At 49.2% G+C, this 19401-nt stretch overlaps 2 protein-coding genes across 2 annotated transcripts in view; one reads left to right on the top strand and one right to left on the bottom strand.

Annotated features, from left to right (window-relative positions):
* RSPH14 (radial spoke head 14 homolog) overlaps nucleotides 1-19401 on the bottom strand; it is a 92337-nt gene that overhangs the window by 57538 nt on the left and 15398 nt on the right. The window lies entirely within an intron of this gene.
* GNAZ (G protein subunit alpha z) overlaps nucleotides 1-19401 on the top strand; it is a 71215-nt gene that overhangs the window by 43828 nt on the left and 7986 nt on the right. The window lies entirely within an intron of this gene.

The following is a 19401-nucleotide window of genomic DNA, read 5'->3' as shown; positions in this document are numbered from 1 at the left end:
TTTGCAGAATTGGAAAAAACTTGTCTTGGTTTGGAAGAATTGCAGCTGTTAAAATGAATATTTTACCAAGACAAGTTTCTTTTCCAAATGATTCTAAAACATATTGAAAACAAGATATTTGTGGCATAAACAGGTAATGAGCTACATATAGTCCAGTAAAAGACCAAGGATTAAATTCAAGATTTTATAGGATTTGAAAGAGTGAAGCAGGTTGGTAGCTCCAAAGTTTAAATTTCATGACCATAGCAGTTGCTTAACATGGATTACAGAATGGACTGTGACCCCTTAGAGTCTAGCTATCCCTATGGAATAAATAGGACTTCCAGAGGCAAAACTGAAGTACTTTGGCCACATAATGAGAAGACAGGACACCCTGGAGAAGATGATGATGCTGGGGAGAGTGGAAGGCAGAAGGAAGAGGGGCCGACCAAGGGCAAGGTGGATGGATGATGTTCTAGAGGTGGCGGACTCGAGCTTGGGGGAGCTGGGGGTGGCGACGACCGACAGGAAGCTCTGGCGTGGGCTGGCCCATGAAGTCACGAAGAGTCGGAAGCGACTGAACGAATAAACAAATAAGATATAATGCAATAATCAGTAATGATTGAATGTCTGGAATAAATACAGGAGAAAAATAAGCCTAGACTCTTCTCTTACTTTGCTATTAAAATGTTTATTTTTACAAAGAGGACAGCACAAAGAAATCTGCTCAGTGGAGAAATAACAATTTGTTGAAATTGCAGGATCTGATTACTAATAAGACAAATACAAAATCTTTTGAGGCTCTTACTTCACGATGGTCTAGTTCACCATTTCAGCATCTGGTTTGAGTATATTCAGATAAGCTGCATTGTATTAAAACAATTGCAGAAACAAGGAGGAACAGAAACTTGCCTGAATTTGAGAACACGTAACTTGGAACACCTGCTGGGCATTATTTATAAACTGCCAGTGAAATTTGACTCAGAAACTGAATTAAAGATTGTGTGATTAAGTGGATGCAGAATTTAGATGCAGTAACAGATATGCATCAATGAGAATTTCAATGAAAGAAGAAAATAAATTTTCCCTGAATGCTGTTCTTAAAGAAAATAGGCATGTTTTGTTGTTGGTATATTACTCCAGTTCTGTTCACAACAGAGAATTCATTCTCTGAAACTTGGTGAGAATGTAATGAGCAGGTTGGATCATTCTTTCCCATTTGGTGGCAATGTTGTAAAACCCAACAGTTTTGGAAATGATTCATACTGGAATGAAACAAATCCTAAAAGTCAAATTTCCATTTCAGCCTGTGATATTTTTATTAAGCTTTACTGAAGTATATATTCCCTCAAAGTATTCTGAATTAGCTTTGAATATGCTAACTGTGGCAAGGATATGCTGTATGCTTTTTATTGGAAAGGGTGTTTAATCCTCTCTACGGAGGAAAGGCTAAAAGTAAATCTGATACAGAATTTATTTCAGATTGGAAACCAGTCCTAGATTACAAGTGAACACATGGATTCCTAAAGTTGAATTACTCTATGCATAAAGTCTGTATTTCAGTTGTATAGGATTTGTAAACTAGAGCAGGCTTTTAGTAATACAGATGGAATGAATGGTCATCCATAGTTTCGTTCTGTGATTCACACAGTGCTGATCATGGTTCCGAATATTTATACTTGGTATAGAGAGATTTCCAGGCTTTTAAACAATATAATATACTTAGTTATTCACAGTCAACTAATGATATACTGGAAAATTATAATCTCTATGACATTTGTAATCCCTTATTCATTTGTATTTTATTTTTTCATCCCCCCCTTTTCTTTTTATATTTATATATTGAGTCGTCTAATAAAAAAAACAAACAGAATTTTAATGGAACCAAAATAATTTAATCTCTTCAGGCCTGACAATAGTATTATCTTTGTACGAAGTAATGTTATGAACTCAAAGGCGGACACAACAGCTTTAATGTGAAAAGAAAATAAATAGTCAACAAAAGGCATAAAAAGCAATCGATAAAACAGCAGAAATTGGCAACAGTTTAAGCAAAGCAGAAGACTAGAAAGACCCCTTTGAACAGAGCCTGAGGCTGGTCGCCCTGATGCATCCTCCCTGCCTGCGTCATCTCTTTCATGGCTTTTAAGGCCAGTCCACGGTGAAAGGCAGCAGAGAGAGAGAAAAATATTTGCGTAGCCAGCGCCGCTGGTGAGCCACCAGGGATGGATCCCTGCATGTCATTTGGGATGGGAAGAACGCACTGGCTAGAAAGGAGGTAAAGGAATCGAGCAGGGAAAGCGGCAGGAAGCATTTGCGTCTCAGACATCAGGTCTGTTTGTACCTACGCAGGCAGGCACGAATCATAATCTATCCATTGGTGGATGAAATGCAACCAGGATTTGACTGTCTGGCAGTTTTAGCACAGGTCATTTTGATGTGTATTTCAACATCCCTTCCTAAACGATCTAAAGATTTTGTGGAGCTACTGGCAGTTATGAGACACAAGGTGCTTATTTTCAACATCAGCAGAGCCTTATCAAGCTATAGACCCATAAAGTGGGCAGGGACCTCAGGGGCCATCCAGTCCACCCTGGATGCTGCTAAAGGGACTGTCAGCCGAGATGCTAAAACCTTACTGTCTATAAAAGTCCAATCTGCTTCCCATTTTCTGTAGCTGTAATTCATTCTCTTCCATAACAGCTGCTCTAGAACCTGCACACCTCTGTGATTTCTTGGGCCTAACGGCATCAGGAATTTTACAGATCTATTGGGTTACCAGATCTTGGCTACTAAAGTTCAGCCAACCAGTAGATGGCTGCAAAGATAAAGAAATTGCCAAATCTTTGCTGCTATAGAACAGGTCTCTGGTGTTTTACTGCCCAGATCTGGTAGTTGAGCTAATAGTGTTTTAGCAACCTTGTTTTCAGATGTAAAAATCAACTAGTTAGTCACAAAAAACAAAAGCAGTAAAATACAAATTTTAATTCAGTGATGACTAAAATTGTAGGCTACTTAAGTGATAGTTCTAAGAAGATAGAAGTAAATAAATGTAACGCTGTAAAATCATAAAATGACAGTTTTAAAATTCTGCCCTGAAGGGCCCTGTGTCATGCGCTGCCTACCTCTGAATAACGTTCAGACACTGGTTCGCAAAGCAGGCTCTGGTTTATTTCAGGGTAGGTACAACGTTGGTAGAAAAAAGCTGAGAGTGACAGGAGCGCGCCGGTGCGGGGTTTAAATACCCCGCGCCGGTCAGCGCCCCCTCGCTCTCGGTCACGTCACCCCCCTTTGTCCCATGCGTTGCCCTGCCATTGGTTGAGGGTTTCCAGGATCGCCCATCCTCAGGTTTTCATTCTTCTGCTGATTGCTTTCAGCTGGGCGATCCCCGTTGTATTGCCGCTGATGGCTTGGGTGGCTCCGTGATCCGTTTAGCTATTGTTTGTTAGCCGTTAGTCGTTGTGGGTTGATGGCTACTTAACTTGTACCCCTTCACCTATTTCCTTGTCATTGTCATGAGTGCCATTGCGCTGATGACTTTAGCTCAACGGCACTCATGACATACTGCCCCCTTTCCGAATAGTGTTCTCCCCCGGGTTTCTGGGTTTTCCCCATGGAGCTGTCAAAATGCCACTTTTTTTTTTTTTTTTTTTTTTTTTTTTAAAGTTCCCGCCGGAGTAGTTGTCGCCCCTCCCTTTGCTCCTCCCTCTACCACGTGCCTTCCCAGGGTGTGTCCATGGTGCGCATGCTCGGGTTCTGACCTGGCGTGCGCATGCTCCAGCCACACCCTGTTTGTTTGGCTCAGTTCGGCGAGGCGAGAGGCGTGGCTGGTCGGGTGCTTCTCAGCTCCAGGTAGGGCCCTTCTTTTCTTATTTAGAGTGCGTCGCCTTTGTTGTGTCTCTTGGGCGTTGCCCCCAGGTTGCCCTGTTGACTTGCTTGCCACTCCCCCGCGGCCGGGGGGCGGGGGGAGGGTGCTGGCGATCGTTTGTCACCACCCCGTGGGCCCGGGGCGGGGGGAGTGAGTCCCGGGGGGGGGAAGGTCCACCCAAGTCGCGGGCTTGGGGGGGGCCCTTTCCCTTGGGGCACGGGAGGCGGGGGGAGGCCTGCGGGGGGGGGTTTGGTTTTGCTGACCTTGGTTGCGGTTTGTCGGGGTATGCCCGGTGAAATGCTCTGGTCAGGTCAGGCGCGTTAACGTTATGCGCCGCCACCCATTCAGGGTGGGGGAAGTGTTTCCACCTGACCAGGTAGTGTAGGGTTCCTCGTTGCTTGCGGGAGTCGAGGATGTCCCTTATCTCGAAGTGGTGTTGCCCGTCGATCATAAGCGGTGCGGGCTGTGGCGTGCTTGGGTGCCATCGGGAGGTGGTTGCCGGTTTTAGGAGGCTGGTGTGGAACACCGGGTGGAGCCTCCGGAGGTTGTGTGGCAGGTCCAGGCGTATTGCTACCGGGTTCACTATTTGCGTGACTCGGAACGGCCCGATGTACTTAGGCCCCAGTTTTTTCGAGGGTTGGGTTGACTTTAGGAACTTGGTGGAGAGATAGGCCATATCCCCCGCCTGGAACGTCGGTTGTAGGCGCCGGTGCTTGTCGGCCTGCTCTTTGTAAGCAGCCTGTGCCTCCTTTAGCGCCGCCGTGATTACTGGCCATGCTTCCGCGATCTTCCGTCCCCAGTCGCTGGCGTCCACCTGGGGTTCCGGGGGTTGAGGTAGCTCCGGGATGGGGACGAAGTCGCGCCCCGAGACTACTTCGAACGGGGTTTTCCCCGTGCTCGTGTGGACGGCGTTATTGTATGCGACTTCGGCGAACGGGAGCAGTTCAGCTCAGTCGTCTTGGTGGTAGTTCGTATATGATCGTATAAATTGCTCTAAGGTGGCATTAAGAACCTCAGTGGCTCCGTCCGTCTGCGGATGCCAAGCCGTAGACAGGGCCTGTTGGGTCCCCGTCAGCTTCAGGAAGGCCCGCCAGAATTTGGAGGTGAACTGTGTGCCCCTGTCGGTCACCACACGTGCGGGACATCCGTGTAGCCTGTACACGTGGATGAGGAAGAGTTTGGCTAGTTGTTGTGAGGATGGGACCGACGTGCAGGGGATGAAGTGGGCCTGCTTTGAGAAGTAGTCCTTCACCACCCAAATGGCCGTTTTCTTCTGGCTGGGTGGGAGGTCCACTATAAAATCCATAGAGATTTCCTCCCATGGGCGGGAGGGTTCTGCCACCCGTTGCAGTAGCCCCGCGGGTTTGCCTGGTGCCCGTTTGGCCCTAGCGCACGTTGGGCAGGACGCCACGTAGGTTTTTACGTCTCGCCTGAGCGCGGGCCACCAGAATTGGCGCCGCGTTAGGTGTAGGGTCTTGAGGAACCCAAAGTGTCCCGCTTGCTTGGCGTCGTGTGACCTATGCAAGATCGCCTGGCGTTGCGAGTCCGGGACGTAGATTCTGCCTTCCCCCCATGCCAGGTCTTGCGCCATTGTTACCTTGTCGGGGTTTGCCAGGAACCAGGGGTCGGTTTTGAGGGCGGCGGCGAGGTCCGTGCGCATTCCCCCTGGTAGTTGCGGTTGCCTTCTTTCCGTCGCCGGTTGTCCCGCCGTCGGCTGCGCCGTAGCGTCGAGCTGCCTCCGTGCGCCGCTTCGGGTGGTCACGGCCATCCCCAGTTGCGAGGCGGATAGGACCGTCCCAATGGTGTCTGGGGCGGGCTCTTTGTCTTGGGGCAGCCGGGAGAGGGCGTCGGCCAGGAAGTTCTTCTTTCCCGGCATGAACTTCAGCTGGAAATCAAAGCGGCTGAAGAATTGGGCCCATCGGACCTGTTTTGGGCTAAGGCGTCTAGGCGTTCGTAGGGCCTCGAGGTTCCGGTGGTCCGTCCAGACCTCGAATGGTTGGGTGGCTCCCTCGAGTAGGTGACGCCATGTCTCTAGTGCCGATTTCACCGCGAAGGCTTCTTTCTCCCAGACGTGCCATCGCCTCTCTGTCTCGGAGAACTTCCTTGACAGGTAGGCGCATGGTTTCAGGAGCCCCGTGGAGTCTTTTTGTAGCAGGATGGCTCCCAGGGAGAAGTCTGAGGCGTCGGCTTGGACCACGAACGGCCGTTCTGGGTCCGGGTGCGCGAGGATTGGCTCCGTCGTGAACAGCGCTTTCAGCTTGTCGAATGCGGTCTGGCACGCGGGAGTCCAATTCAGCACTGTGCCTGGGTTCTTGGCGCGTCGGGTGTCCCCCACCCCTTTGGTTTTGAGGAGGTCCGTTAAGGGGAGGGCTATCTCAGCGAACCCCCGGGCGAAGGACCTGTAGAAATTCGCGAATCCCAGGAAGCTCTGTAGTTGCCGTCTGTTGCGGGGCCGCTCCCAGTTTAGCACCGCTTCGACTTTTGCGGGGTCCATTTCGATGCCGTCCCCGGAGATTCGATACCCCAAATAGTCTAGGCGCTCTTTGTGAAACTCGCACTTTGTGGGCTTTGCATAGAGCTGCGCCCTTCTGAGCTTGTCGAGGACTTGCCTGACTAAGGTTACGTGTTCCTCGTATGTTTTTGTGTAAATGAGGACGTCGTCGATGTAGACCAGGACCCCTTTAAACAGATGTTCATGCAGTACCTCATTGATGAGCTGCATGAACACCCCAGGGGCCCCCGCGAGTCCGAAGGGCAGTACCTTGTACTGGAACGCGCCTAGGGGGCAGTTAAACGCCGTCTTCCATTCGTCCCCCTCCCTGATTCGGATGCGATAGTACGCCTCGCGCAGGTCCAATTTGGAAAAGACTTTGCCCGTGGACAGGTGGGCGAGCATGTCCTTCACCAGGGGTAAGGGGTATTTGTTGGACAGGGAAGCCGCGTTTAGGCCCCGGTAGTCGGTACAGAGCCGTAGGGTCCCGTCTTTCTTCTCCCGGAATAAGACGGGGGCTCCGACCGGTGAGCATGCTGGCTCTATGAATCCCCTGTCTAGGTTTTTATCGATGAACTCCCGGAGGGTTGCCATCTCCTTCGGGGTCATCGAATAGATCTTTGGTCTAGGTAGGGGGACGTCGGGCAGTAGGTCGATCCGGCAATCCGTCTTGCGGTGGGGGGGTAGTTGGTCTGCCTCTGCCTCTCCGAAGACCTCGGAGAAGTCGGCGTATTGTTCCGGTAGGTCTGCTGTGGTAGCGGCGTTGTCTTGTGTGGTCGCCTCCGCTCGTCCTACCGTGGGGTTGCTTTTGCCAGCTGGTACTGGTGCTCGATACTCGCCGTCGCCGAATGTGAAGGTGCGGGTCGCCCAGTTGATCCGCGGGTTGTTTTTCGCGAGCCATGGCATCCCCAGGACTGCAATGGGCCGTCCGATGGGCGTGACTACGAACGACGTGCGCTCGGTGTGAGTGCCCATTTGTAGGGTGACCGGCTCGGTTTGTAGCGTGGCTGGTTTCCCTCCCGCTGTAGAGCCGTCCAGCTGGTGGAATGCCAGCGGCGTGGGGAGGGGGAAGCAGCGGAGGTCGAGTTTGGCGACTAGGTCGGGGTGGATGAGGTTTTTTGAGCACCCCGAGTCCACTAGTGCCGCGGCCGTGGTGGCTCCGTTGCCGGCAGAGAGTTGAATTGCTGCCAATATTACGGAGCTTTTGTCGTTTCGTTGAGGTGGTCCGCGTTGCTGTCCCACCGCCTGCCTCGCCACGCGTCTCAGAGCAAGCGGGGAGCATTTCCCGCCGGCTGGTCGGGGTCGGTATTGTCCTCTTCCCCCCAGTAAGTGTCCCAGCCCTCTTCCGGTGTCGCTGTGGCCACGGTCATTCGGCGGTGAGGGGGCGGCCCCGGGTTGGGTGGTTTGGGGCTAATTTTCGGGGCGGGCTTGGGCGCGCTGGTCGGCGGTCGGTTGGCGAAGCAATCCGCCGTCTTGTGCCCTAATTTGCCACACCTCCCGCAGGGCTCCCGGTTAAACTTCTTTTTTGGATATATGGGGCCGGCCATCCCCCCGTGAGGTGCGGGTACCTTTTTCCCGACATAGTTTGTGTCTTCCGTGGTTGTCATCAGGAAGGTGCGGTGCGCGTGTTCGGCTTTCCCCGCGAGGTGGATCCACCCGTGTAACGTTTCTGGGTCGTCGCGGTAGAGGGCCCATTGGAGAACGTCGCGGTTGAGCCCCCTTTTGAAGATTTCCAGCAGGGTGGTCTCAGACCAGTCGCAGACCTTTCCCGCGAGGGCTTTGAACTCCAGGGCGTAGTCAGGGACCGTGCGTGTGCCCTGTTTAAGTCTCTGGAGTGCGCTTTTCGCCCGTACTTTAGCTAGGGGGTCTTCGAAGTAGTTTTTCATCTCTTTGATGAAAGCAGGGAAGGTGGCGAGGGCGGGGGAGCTGGACTCGTACAGTTGGACGTACCAGTCCGCCGCCCTGTCTTGGAGTTTGATCGCCACGGCGGCGATCTTGTCGGCCTCGGAGTCATAGGAGTGTCCGTGCCTCCCCATGAACTCCCTAGCGTTGGTCACGAAAAACGAGAGTTTTGAGGGGGTCCCATCGAAGAAGATGGGGAAGTCCTTTGGGGCCCGGGCGTTTTGTGCGGCCCCGCCTCTCGCTTCCCGGGGTGTGGTGTCGGCCGCCTGTGCCGTCTGCTGGCTCTCCGCTGGCCCGTGTGGGTTCGGTGCTTCGCTCGGGGTGTGGGCTTGTGCGGGGACGTCGTTGGGTGGCGCGGGGGGCATGAGCGCCTGGAGCATGGTCCGGAGTTCCGTCAGCTGAGCCCGCATGGCCGCGAGTTCAGCTCGTGCCTCCTCGTCCACAGCCCGCGCCGCCGCTGGGGCCGGTTCCGTTGGCGCGTCCTCGGGGGTGGGTTGCCGGTGGGGTTCATCGTCCCTCCGCCGCGGGTCCGCTTCCTCCTCCGTCTGATGGGTGTCTCCGTCGTCCTCCTCCGTGTCGAGCACCGTGGGGCTGTCGCTCCACGCCCGCTGCTGGGGTGCGATGTGGGGCGCGGGGTCCTCCGCTGGTTTCGGAAGTCGTGCTGCTCCCTCCCGCGGTCGGGTTGCCTCCGTCGCCATCTCCCCTTGGGGTTGGAGCTGAGGCTCGGGTCGGGTGGGGTGGGCGTCCATGGCTCCGGGAGTCCGCGGTGCCTCTGGCCTCGGTCGGTCCTCCTCTGTCTCTTGCCGCGCGGCTCGCCCTCCTTGCCCGCGTCGTTCCGGCCTCATCTTGCTGGTCTTCTCGCCGTCTACTCCTCCCGCGGCTCGTTGTCGTCCGGTGGGGTTCGGCGAGGCTGAGTTTATGACTCTCAGCTTTATGTCATGCGCTGCCTACCTCTGAATAACGTTCAGACACTGGTTCGCAAAGCAGGCTCTGGTTTATTTCAGGGTAGGTACAACGTTGGTAGAAAAAAGCTGAGAGTGACAGGAGCGCGCCGGTGCGGGGTTTAAATACCCCGCGCCGGTCAGCGCCCCCTCGCTCTCGGTCACGTCACCCCCCTTTGTCCCATGCGTTGCCCTGCCATTGGTTGAGGGTTTCCAGGATCGCCCATCCTCAGGTTTTCATTCTTCTGCTGATTGCTTTCAGCTGGGCGATCCCCGTTGTATTGCCGCTGATGGCTTGGGTGGCTCCGTGATCCGTTTAGCTATTGTTTGTTAGCCGTTAGTCGTTGTGGGTTGATGGCTACTTAACTTGTACCCCTTCACCTATTTCCTTGTCATTGTCATGAGTGCCATTGCGCTGATGACTTTAGCTCAACGGCACTCATGACACCCTGAGATTCTAAACAGGGAAAATTAATAAATAGTAATGGCTATTCAGGGGGCGTGGTGGCTCAGTGGTTAAGATGCCAGGCTTGTCGACCGGAAGGTTGCATGTTCAGCGGTTTGAGACCCAAACGCCGCATGATGGAGTGAGCTCCTGCACTCGCCCCAGCTCTTGCCAACCTAGCAATTTGAAAGCATGCAAATGCAGGTAGATAAATAAGTACCGCTTCGGTGGGAAGGTAACTGCGCTCCATGACTGTCATGCTGGCCACAAGACCACGTAAGTGTCTTTGGAAAACGCTGGCTCTTCGGCCATGAAGCGGAGATGAGCACCACCCCCTAGTGTCAGACACGACTAAACGGGAGCCTTTACCTTCACCAATGGCTATTCAGAGAGTATCTCTGATATGCAGGCTAGGAGGAGAAGAACAAGATCACATCTATTTTGCTGTGTCTGATTTTTAAAAGAGACGTGATTAAATCTTTGCACCAATTTAAATAAAAGGGGCAGGAAAGAAGGAGGCAGCATCTATTTCCTTCAAGGGGCATGGGCCTATAAACAATCTTGGATGCTGTTGAATCTTCCTTCCAGAAGAAGAGCTGATAGTCAGGCATGTAAGGAACCTCCTACATGTTGGTCACGAACTGTTGGTGTGGAATTTGGCCACTGTGAATGGTCGTCCTGGCATGTCTACGAAGTCAGATATTTGGATAGCTTAGTTCCTTTCATAAGTCCAGGTTGAGAATCTGTTGTTTTATTTCCAACAGAAGTTTGTCATGAGATCAGAATTTATGTGGAAAATCTGTAGAGTCTTAAACTTTGTTTGTTTGTTCATTTGTCAAATTTATATAGCTGCCCATTTCATGGGAAGTGACTTAACTTTATTTTAATTAGACTCGAGGGAGTGAAGTTATCCTGAAAAGTCAAGTACTTTCAAAGAATTTTAGTTTGAGAGTGGCAGAGTGAATGCAGGTGGCAGAGTGAATGCAGGCCCTTAATAAAGTCAGACCTGTCTCTGCCTTAATAAAGAAACAGTGGGCACACCGGGTAGGTCCTTAGAGATTTTTGCTGAACCGCTACCAAAGGGGCTGCATTGCAAGAACTGCAGACCTGTGTGCCGTAGAGCAGGTAACTTGGTACCTTTAGCCCTGAATCTTTTTTTTAATCATCGCCATGACATGCTGCTATTGTTATGGGTGGCAAATTGAAGGCCGGTGCTTGTTATGTTAAGCTTGCAGGGATTTGGTCTAGTGGTTAAGGTACTGGATAAAATAAATAAAGGGTTAGTTGGCAAGGTTGATTTCTTGGCGTAGAGCGAGTTTGGTCTAGTGGTCAAGGCTCCAGGCTAGAAACCAGGAGACAGTGAGTTCCAGTCCCACCTTAGGCATGAAAGCAAGCTGGGTGACCTTGAGCCAGTCCCTCTCTCTCAGCCGAACCCACCTCACAGGGCGGTTGTTGTGGGGAAAACAGGAGGAAGGAGTATTAGGGATGTTCGCTGCCTTGAGTTATTTATAAAAATAATAAAGGTGGGATAAAAAATTAATTAAATAAAAATAAATAAATGCAGATCTCATTTGTTTGGACCAGGATGTCAAGGCTTGAAATAGAATTCCCAGATATTTGAATGGCCTGGTTTTTCTAATGTTAAAATTGTCATTTTTTCAGGAGTGGTAATCTCTAAAGGAGCCTCTTGAAAATACCCTAACAAGTGATCACTTCATGCCCATCTGGGCTGTAGAAAAGACGGCAGCAGCCTCCGCCTAGAGGCGGACGGAGACCCAATAGAGACGTCTTCAGCAACTGCAGCATTAGCTTTTGGTGCCGCTGCGTCTGCCTTGATAAATCACTGTGAGCCTTCGGAGTCTGGGTTGAGAAGACTCCCTTAATGACCCTCCTCCCCACTCTCACTATTGGGCTCACCTGCATCTGACTGACTGATGCAAGACCACCAGGAGATCTTGTGGATCTCTTGGAACATTTTTTGCTAGTACTCCAAAGAAAGCCCCCTAGGAGGCTGGGAATTGTTCCAACAACTATTCAATCTGATCTCCTTATCCTAAATGGCTCCGTAGAGGAAGACTGACACAGAAAACATACCTATTATCATGGCCAGGATCATACATTATTTTCTGGTATTCCCAATACTGTTACAAAATGTAGTATCTCTTTCAATCATCAGCCACCCTGACACAGGCCATCTCCCCTTGGTAATGAAACTAGCAATAAATTCTTTAATTAAGACTTTTGCCCCAGCCAACTATCTGGAACAAAGACAGAATAAGGTTGTCTCAGAGGGTGGAGGAAGCGTTCTCCTTTTTTAAATCCAGATGAAGCCTTGCAAGTCCTTTAGTCCATTTGCGCTGGGCCCTCAGCCACAGTCATGCACAGCAACTTCCACACGTTGACATCACAAATCCAGGTCATCCTGGCTAAAGCTTCACACAAGAACCCCAAAGGGAGATGAAATTCTAAGACTCGGTTTGATCATGAATATGTAAACACTAGGACAAAAGTAATCGGTAGTCTCAAGTCAGATGGAAGAAGTAGTTAGAGATCCCAACAGCATAGTATTTTAGAGAAAAATAAACCATTATACAATAAGTCCCTTTTAAAGACCAAAAAGATGGTTCAGGAGGCCAGTCAGTAGAAACTTGATCAAATTATTAAAACTCTGCGATGTTCTGCCCTCCATGTCCCTGCTTTTCAAAAAGCCCATTCCCTGATCCTGAACCAATTTTTCCAGTGATCAGGGCCCACTATTTCAGAGCTCAGTTAAGTGAACTTCAAGCTCCAGTCTTCCCCATCTCTTGTCCAGAAAACTCAGTGTTGGGCTCTGGGGTCCCATTCTGAGATTGACAGTTGAAGCAATGCTAAGCTTCAGAAATCTTTGCTGAATTACTAGAGGCCAGTGCTAACTGTGGGTCCCAGTTTTAGCAAGTTTGTTTACACACACAGATTGTACAGCTCAGATTCTAAAAGATCAGAGCAAGTCTATCACTGTTCGTTATTCAAAAAAGGACCAAAAGCTACTTCAGATTACCATCCCTTCAGGCTGTTGAGTATCATAAGCAAACTATAGGCGGACATCTATAGGGAAACTGGTAGACTAGCTGTTGCAAAATAATATTACGGTGGAGGAACAAACCGGCTGTAGTAAGAGGCATTCAGCATTAGACCACTGCCTAATCTTTCTCTTTATCCAGAAAGGAACTCCACCCACTCACGTTGGCCAACAAATCAAGAAAAATGTAACTTTTGGATGAAGGTGGATGAGAAACTGGAGGAAACTCTTAGTAAAATATTATCTTAGTATTAAAAGTAAAATTCTAGGCAGAAGGATGCAGGGGGCTGCTGGGATTCTTACCTTAATTCCCCGTTCTTTACCACTATGTTATCAGGAAGCTACAGATCTACTTCTGCGTGAGTTGGCAACGTTCACAGAAAACTAACAGCTGACTCTTGACCAGTAGACGGATGTGTTTTAACCTGCCGGTATTAGACTGCTGGCCAGGAACTGAATGCCTTGCTTGCTCATCTTACTTCATATTGAAAAAGAAATCCCTTTTATTGCATAAAAGCAATAAATGATAGTACAATTGCTAGTATTTCATCGCATTCCCCCCCGCCCCCCATGGTGGCTTACTCCCGGGCTTACAGATGTGTATCCTGGCCTTTTTAGCAGTCTTGTTGCCCAGCCCCCATGGGGGGAGGGAGGTGGGACGAGCTGGGTGTCCTTGTGAGTGGTTGCACAGGCCTCCCTGGGCAATACGACGGAGGGAACGCTTTCGGCTTTCAGTTAGGAATTCCCCACTTACTTGCTAGCAGGAGGAAGCCGTGACCAGATGGCCAAGGTGAGCCCCTGCTGACAGTATCAAGTTAATGGGGGAGAGTCAATTTACTTCATGGTGGGATCTGAACCCAGATCTTATGATGTGCAGAGAAAGGGCTGTCCTCTTGCCAGAAATGCATCTCTGCTACTAGCTTGTCTAAGTGCCACTGTTTTAAATAAAACAAAGATAATCAACGGTTTCTCTTAGACCAATTTCGAACTAGTGCAGAAGGGAACTACTTCCCACGCAGAGCTTAAAGATACAGAATGTAATGGAAATGGTTCCATTCATGTTCAATTCAATTCATACATACATGTATATTAGGGGTCTGGGCAACACTTTCACCCCCAGGGCTGCCATGTTGGTCACGGAGCCCCGGGGCGTGGAAGCATAGCTGGGCTTGGAACTCTTGCTACCTCCAGTGTAATTACCTCCTGTGCGATCAGCGTGAAAAGGAGAGGAGCTGCAGGGCACCAAAGGCAGCCTGTGCAAATGGCTGCTGCTCATGCTGTGCCGCATCCGTCAGTGCAGGCGGCGCTCCTCTGCAGACGGAGTCGCCTCGGGCTGCTCCTGGGATCCTGTCTTCCTCTTGAGGAAGGGGATGGGATGGCCAAGGGTTTTTTATTGCCTGCACTTGTGCTTTCCGAGGAGAGGTGCGCCATCGCGCTGATCCTGCTTTTGCATCTCCACTGGCAACCGTTAATTCTTTGCACTTTACACAGGTCTGCTTTTAAGGCCGTTTGGGAAGGGCAGGTGGCACAGAAAGCTGCCCCCCCCTCTCTGGAGGAAGGCTAGATTAGGCACACCGGCAGCCCTCTTCCCCCTGTGGAGGATTTTTGCTGGGAGAGATGCCGGAGATAATTTGGGGTTGGGGATCTCTTAGTGGCCTTTGCTCATGTTGACCGTAGATCTGTCTTTTGATGTGCTGGAGGAAACCTGTTGGAGGCCCCACTCACTGTTCCCTCCGTGGGGACTAATTGGAGATTGTTGGAGACTGTTTGGTTCAGCTCTTGGGGAATCGTCCCGGGGAGTCTTGTAACATTCCTGTAAATTCGGCATTCGGCGTCTTGAGAACCTCTGCGTGTCTCTAGACTGTGTGAGCCTGGATGTGAAAGAACAAGCCGATGCCGAATCGAGGTAAGTTAGGGTTGTTCTGGTGAGTGAACCTCAGGATTCAGATGATGTGACTGTTGCAGAAAGGGCCTCTTTCGCTCTAAAGGAAAGGGGTCACGAACCACAGATCCTGCTGGATCTGCTGTTGACGTGGACAGCCACATAACGTTGATGCCTCTACCTAGAGCAGGGAGACTTGGCACTGGTGATACGTTCCAGGTTGGATTATTGGAGTGTCTTTCCTTTGTGAGGCAGATCTTGAAGGTGATCCATAAACACTAGGACTACACAAATCCTGACACAATATAGGTCCAAGTTAACTTCGACTCCTGTACAATCCACCATGTGCCCTCATACTTTCAACAGGACATCATTTCATATCCCACCATGGGTGTCTAACATCAAGAGTAAATTCTGCTTTTTCCATAATTGCACAACTATGGAATAAAGTATGCGCCTCGACAAGTGGGGGAAGGGGAGCACAACTGAGGAAGGACTTGCCTTTGTCACAATTCGGAAGAGGGCTTCAAAACTTAATGAAGTATACTTTTATTAGTTTTTTATGTTTTAATCCTGCATATGATTTTATGGTGTGGATAGATTTGTGTGAATATATCTAATAATCCTCCCAGAGCCATTGGGGAATGGCCAGTATATAAATTTGTAAATAAATAAAATGCCCAGAGGATAGACCCATGCAATCACAATTGGCTTTTGGGTGGCTGGGGACCTGCCTGGCTGTTGACTTCGGGAGTCAGGATTTGGCTTATGACAAAGAAGGCCTGAACAACTTGAGACCAGGACTCTTGATGGGCGGCCTTCATTGGTACAGACCTGATTGATCCCCGAGATTCTTGTGGGAAGGCCTCCTACTTGGACTCATAACTGCAGAGCACCCACTTATTGTTACTGTAGGTGGGTTTTCTTTATGGTGGAATGGTCTCACTGTAATATGTGAGATAACTTTTGTGGCATCTTTTCAGCATCTGTTGTTGTTGCTGTTATATTTTTATCCCTCTTTTTATGATCAGCTCAAAGCAGTGAACATACCTAATACTCCTGCTTCCTATTGTCCCCCCAACAACAACCTTGTGAGGTGGGTTGGGCTGAGGGGGGGGGACTGGCCCAAAGTCACCCAGCCAGTTTTCCTGCCTAAGGGAGACCTAGGACTCACTGTCTCTTGGTTTCTAGGCCAGCACCTTCACCACTAGACCAAACTGTTGAAGCTTCTTTTCTTCACTCAGATGTCCTCTACATTAACATTGGATGTATTACCGTTTTTAGTATATTGTTTTTATTATTTTATATTTTGCAAACTGTATCAATATTCTCTTTATAGGAAGCAGCATAAAATACATTAATAATAATAATTCAAAATATAGAGCGCTAGAGACGGTAACTCGTGGTTTAGACACCCCGTGGTAGTCTTTGGGGTGGTGCTTTTGAAGCTTTGAGATGTCTCACTACCGCATGTCAGGTGGGGGGCAACATCACTCCTTCTACTTGCAAGATGCCATCCTATCCAAAAAAGATGCTCTGAGAATAGGGAGGCCTTTGGGGGAATAGTGAAGTAGGGTGGCAGACCTCCCTTAATTCGTATGTTGATCCCAATTGGCAAGGAATTCAAGGAGACTTAAGATGATTGTGCAACTTTTTATCAGTCCCCCCACCCAGCCTGGGCCTGTTTCTCAGATTAGACCAAGAATCACTTTTCCCTCTGTAAATGTGTAAGCGAAACAAATATACAGAAGCAGCTGTAAATCTAAAGGACAATGAAAGCCGCATGTATCACTGCTGTGAGGGCTTTTTAAAGTACTTCCCAGCTCCAAACAGCACATGTGGCTAGTGTAGTTTCCCCATTTGAGTATTAGAAAACTCAGAATTTATAGTACAGAGATGTCACTTTTCTCACCCTGTAAGCACTCTATGCTGTCTGGAAAATGTGTGCGTGGAGACATGAATATTTGTATAAAGCCAAGAAGACTACACTCCTGTTTTTCTGCCTCCCTCGGTGTTATAGCATCTGCCACATAAATCTTTTGCTGTGCTTCTGAATACATTAACCCTTATAATATCCCTTATTTGCTATTTCCATGGAAACTTGAAGAGGAACTTGGAATGACTGCATTCAGTTCGAGAGTGTTCCCTCATTTTTTCTTTGAGCGCAATATGAAGGCTAAGCTGCTTTCAGACCCTCAAGATAGCATTCACTTCCTGTAAAGCTCTCCTTATTTTAATAGGTCAGAGCAGGTAACTATTTGCAAACAAGATCAAAAGATCCATGCAAATGAGTGCTCAATCTGTAAAGGCATTTTATTTATTTATTTATTTATTTATTTTCTTATTTATTTATTTATTTATTTATTTATTTTCTATCCCGCCTTTATTATTTTTATAAATAACTCAAGGCAGTGAACATCCCTAATATTCCTCCCTCCTCCTACTTTCCCCACAACACCAACCCTGTGAGGTGGGTTCGGCTGAGAGAGAGCGACTGGCCAAGGTCACTCAGCCGGCTTTCAGGCCTCAGGCAGGACTGAAACTCTCCTGGTTTCTAGCCTGTTGCCTTAACCACTAGACCAAACTGGCTCGCTATATACATATACAAATATACAAGATCCTGGAACCTTTTCTTGCCAGTTGCTTTGAGTACTTCCAGGCAGAAAGGGCCTAAATGTTAGAAGCTTCAAGTGGAATTGCTATTGACCATCCAGACTTAAAGGATGGGTTATAGAATATGCTAACACTGGTTAAGAAAAAAACATTACGATATTTATCAGACATGTTACACCCAAACACCTTATAGCTAAGATGCCTGCATAACATGCTACAATGGTTGCCCCCCCCCACTGGTTCTATGTTCCTGAGAGAGACCCCCAAGAATGAAGAGTGATGATCCAGACCCCTCTGCAGTTCCAAATGAATGTTTCATTTCTGCAGCACAGTAGTTGGCGAAGAGGCTACATAAGGCTCTTTTCAAAGGATTCAGTCTTAGAACTTAAGAGCACCCTTCCTATAGGATATAAATCTTACAGGCTATGTATAGAAGACCCAATGGCTAAAGAGCAGCAGTAAAGGTAATATAAGCATTCTTGAATTATCTGTTGCGTTATATGAAATCCTGAAGCATGGCGGGGATGGGCTTAATGTGAATCAATAAATCGTACCTGGGTGAGCCAGCTTCTGCCGCTCACTGGAGAGAGGGGAGGAAGGCGCAGGAGGCTTTCCGGGGACGCAGCCCTCTCCAGAGCCCGACTTGTAAAGGGCGCAAGAGAAACTTTTCAAGTCTTGTTCCTTTGGAGGCCAGATTAAGTTGACAGGTAATCTGGGGCACAGTGGTCACACGAGCGTAGCACTCTGGACGAGAACCTGTTTCCTGGCCTGCATGAGAACTAGAGAGCATGGCTTCTTCTGGGGCCATAGGAAGAGTGGAGCTTTGTGATCTGTCTTCCAAGGATGTAATTGCTCAGAGGAGATCTGCCGCGTTCGCTTGTGGAATGCGCATTTCTCTCCTTTCCTCTTGTGAAGCTATGCTCTTTTGAGCAATCCGGTGTCACGGCCAACCTTCCGTTCAAGTATGCTAGCAACGATTGTTAAGAGGAACGTTCAGTGCTACGGTCGGTTGTCTCTCCCAGAATTTGATCCAAGTGATGAGTTTCTATTGTATTATCAGTAAAACCAGGTTTTTGCAAACCATTATTGTGAAATGTTTCATTCACTGGATCCATTGAGACAAGTGGAGTCCTTGGTAGTTTCCCCCAATTCCCAGGCTCTACAGGGAGAGACAAGAACTGGTCCTTGGAGGGAATTCCCAGTTTACCTGGGACAGAAATTGCTTTGCTGAGATGGCTTTGGACCATGGTCCTCTGTCAGTTATGGGTACACCACAGAGGTCTCTGTTACCCATAACCGGCTGAAAGGAGCTGGGAAGAAAAAAGAGCCAATACGGGGTAGGGGTTCAGGTGCTGGACTATCACTGGGGAGACTCTGCCCTCAGCTACCTGGGTGACTGCTGGCCAGTCACAGCCCACAGCTTTTGTTGGGGAGAGAAATAGGCAGGAGCACAGCATGCACTGTCTTGAGCTCCTAAATGAAAAATGGGCTGAACATCTAACAAATGAGATTTGCTAGGAACTGACTCTCCTCTGGAGTTAGGTACATATGGTCTACAAAAAGGAGACAAGAAAGTGGCTTTCTATAGTTAGCAACTCTGAGGGCTTAGAGCAATCCAGTGTAAACGGTGGGATGTGATAAACAAGGATGGCTTTGGCAGATTTGGGCACATCAAGAACATGGATCACTCTGTTTTAATAATATTGAATAATTGTAACATGCATAAAGTATTTATACCCTCAGTCACCCTGTCTCCAAATCCTCTTAATAATTTAATAACACCTGTTTCTTTGGCAGAATTTAAGGAGTTTATTTCTCCTCCCAGTTTTGGTGGGTGTCCTGGGAAGGGTATCACCCTTTCATTTCTGAACCCAACAGGTCCACCCAAATCTGGCCAAGCTCCTTAGTTTATATTACAGTAGTGCACCGCTAGTGTGTGTGGAGTATACGCACAGCTGGGACAAGCAGAATGCGGCCGTCCTGGTTCTTGATCTCCCGGCAGCTTGCAATACTGTCACCCCCAGTATCCTCCTGGCCTGCCTGCAGGGTTGGGAATGGGAGTCTGGTGTTGCAGTGGTTCTCCCCCTTTCCCTGTGGCCAGGGGCAGTTGGTACTGGCAGATGGGGAGTGGTTGAGCCTGAGGTCCCTGAGGTGTGTGGTATTTCGGGGCTCTGCCTTCTTGCTCCTTCTAGTTATCAGAAACATGAGGCCACTGGGCGTGG

Source organism: Candoia aspera, chromosome 15, assembly GCF_035149785.1.
Source record: "Candoia aspera isolate rCanAsp1 chromosome 15, rCanAsp1.hap2, whole genome shotgun sequence".
In the NCBI taxonomy this organism is placed as follows: domain Eukaryota; kingdom Metazoa; phylum Chordata; class Lepidosauria; order Squamata; family Boidae; genus Candoia; species Candoia aspera.
Note: the sequence above shows the minus strand (reverse complement) of the source record. Positions and strands in the feature narration are given on the sequence as shown.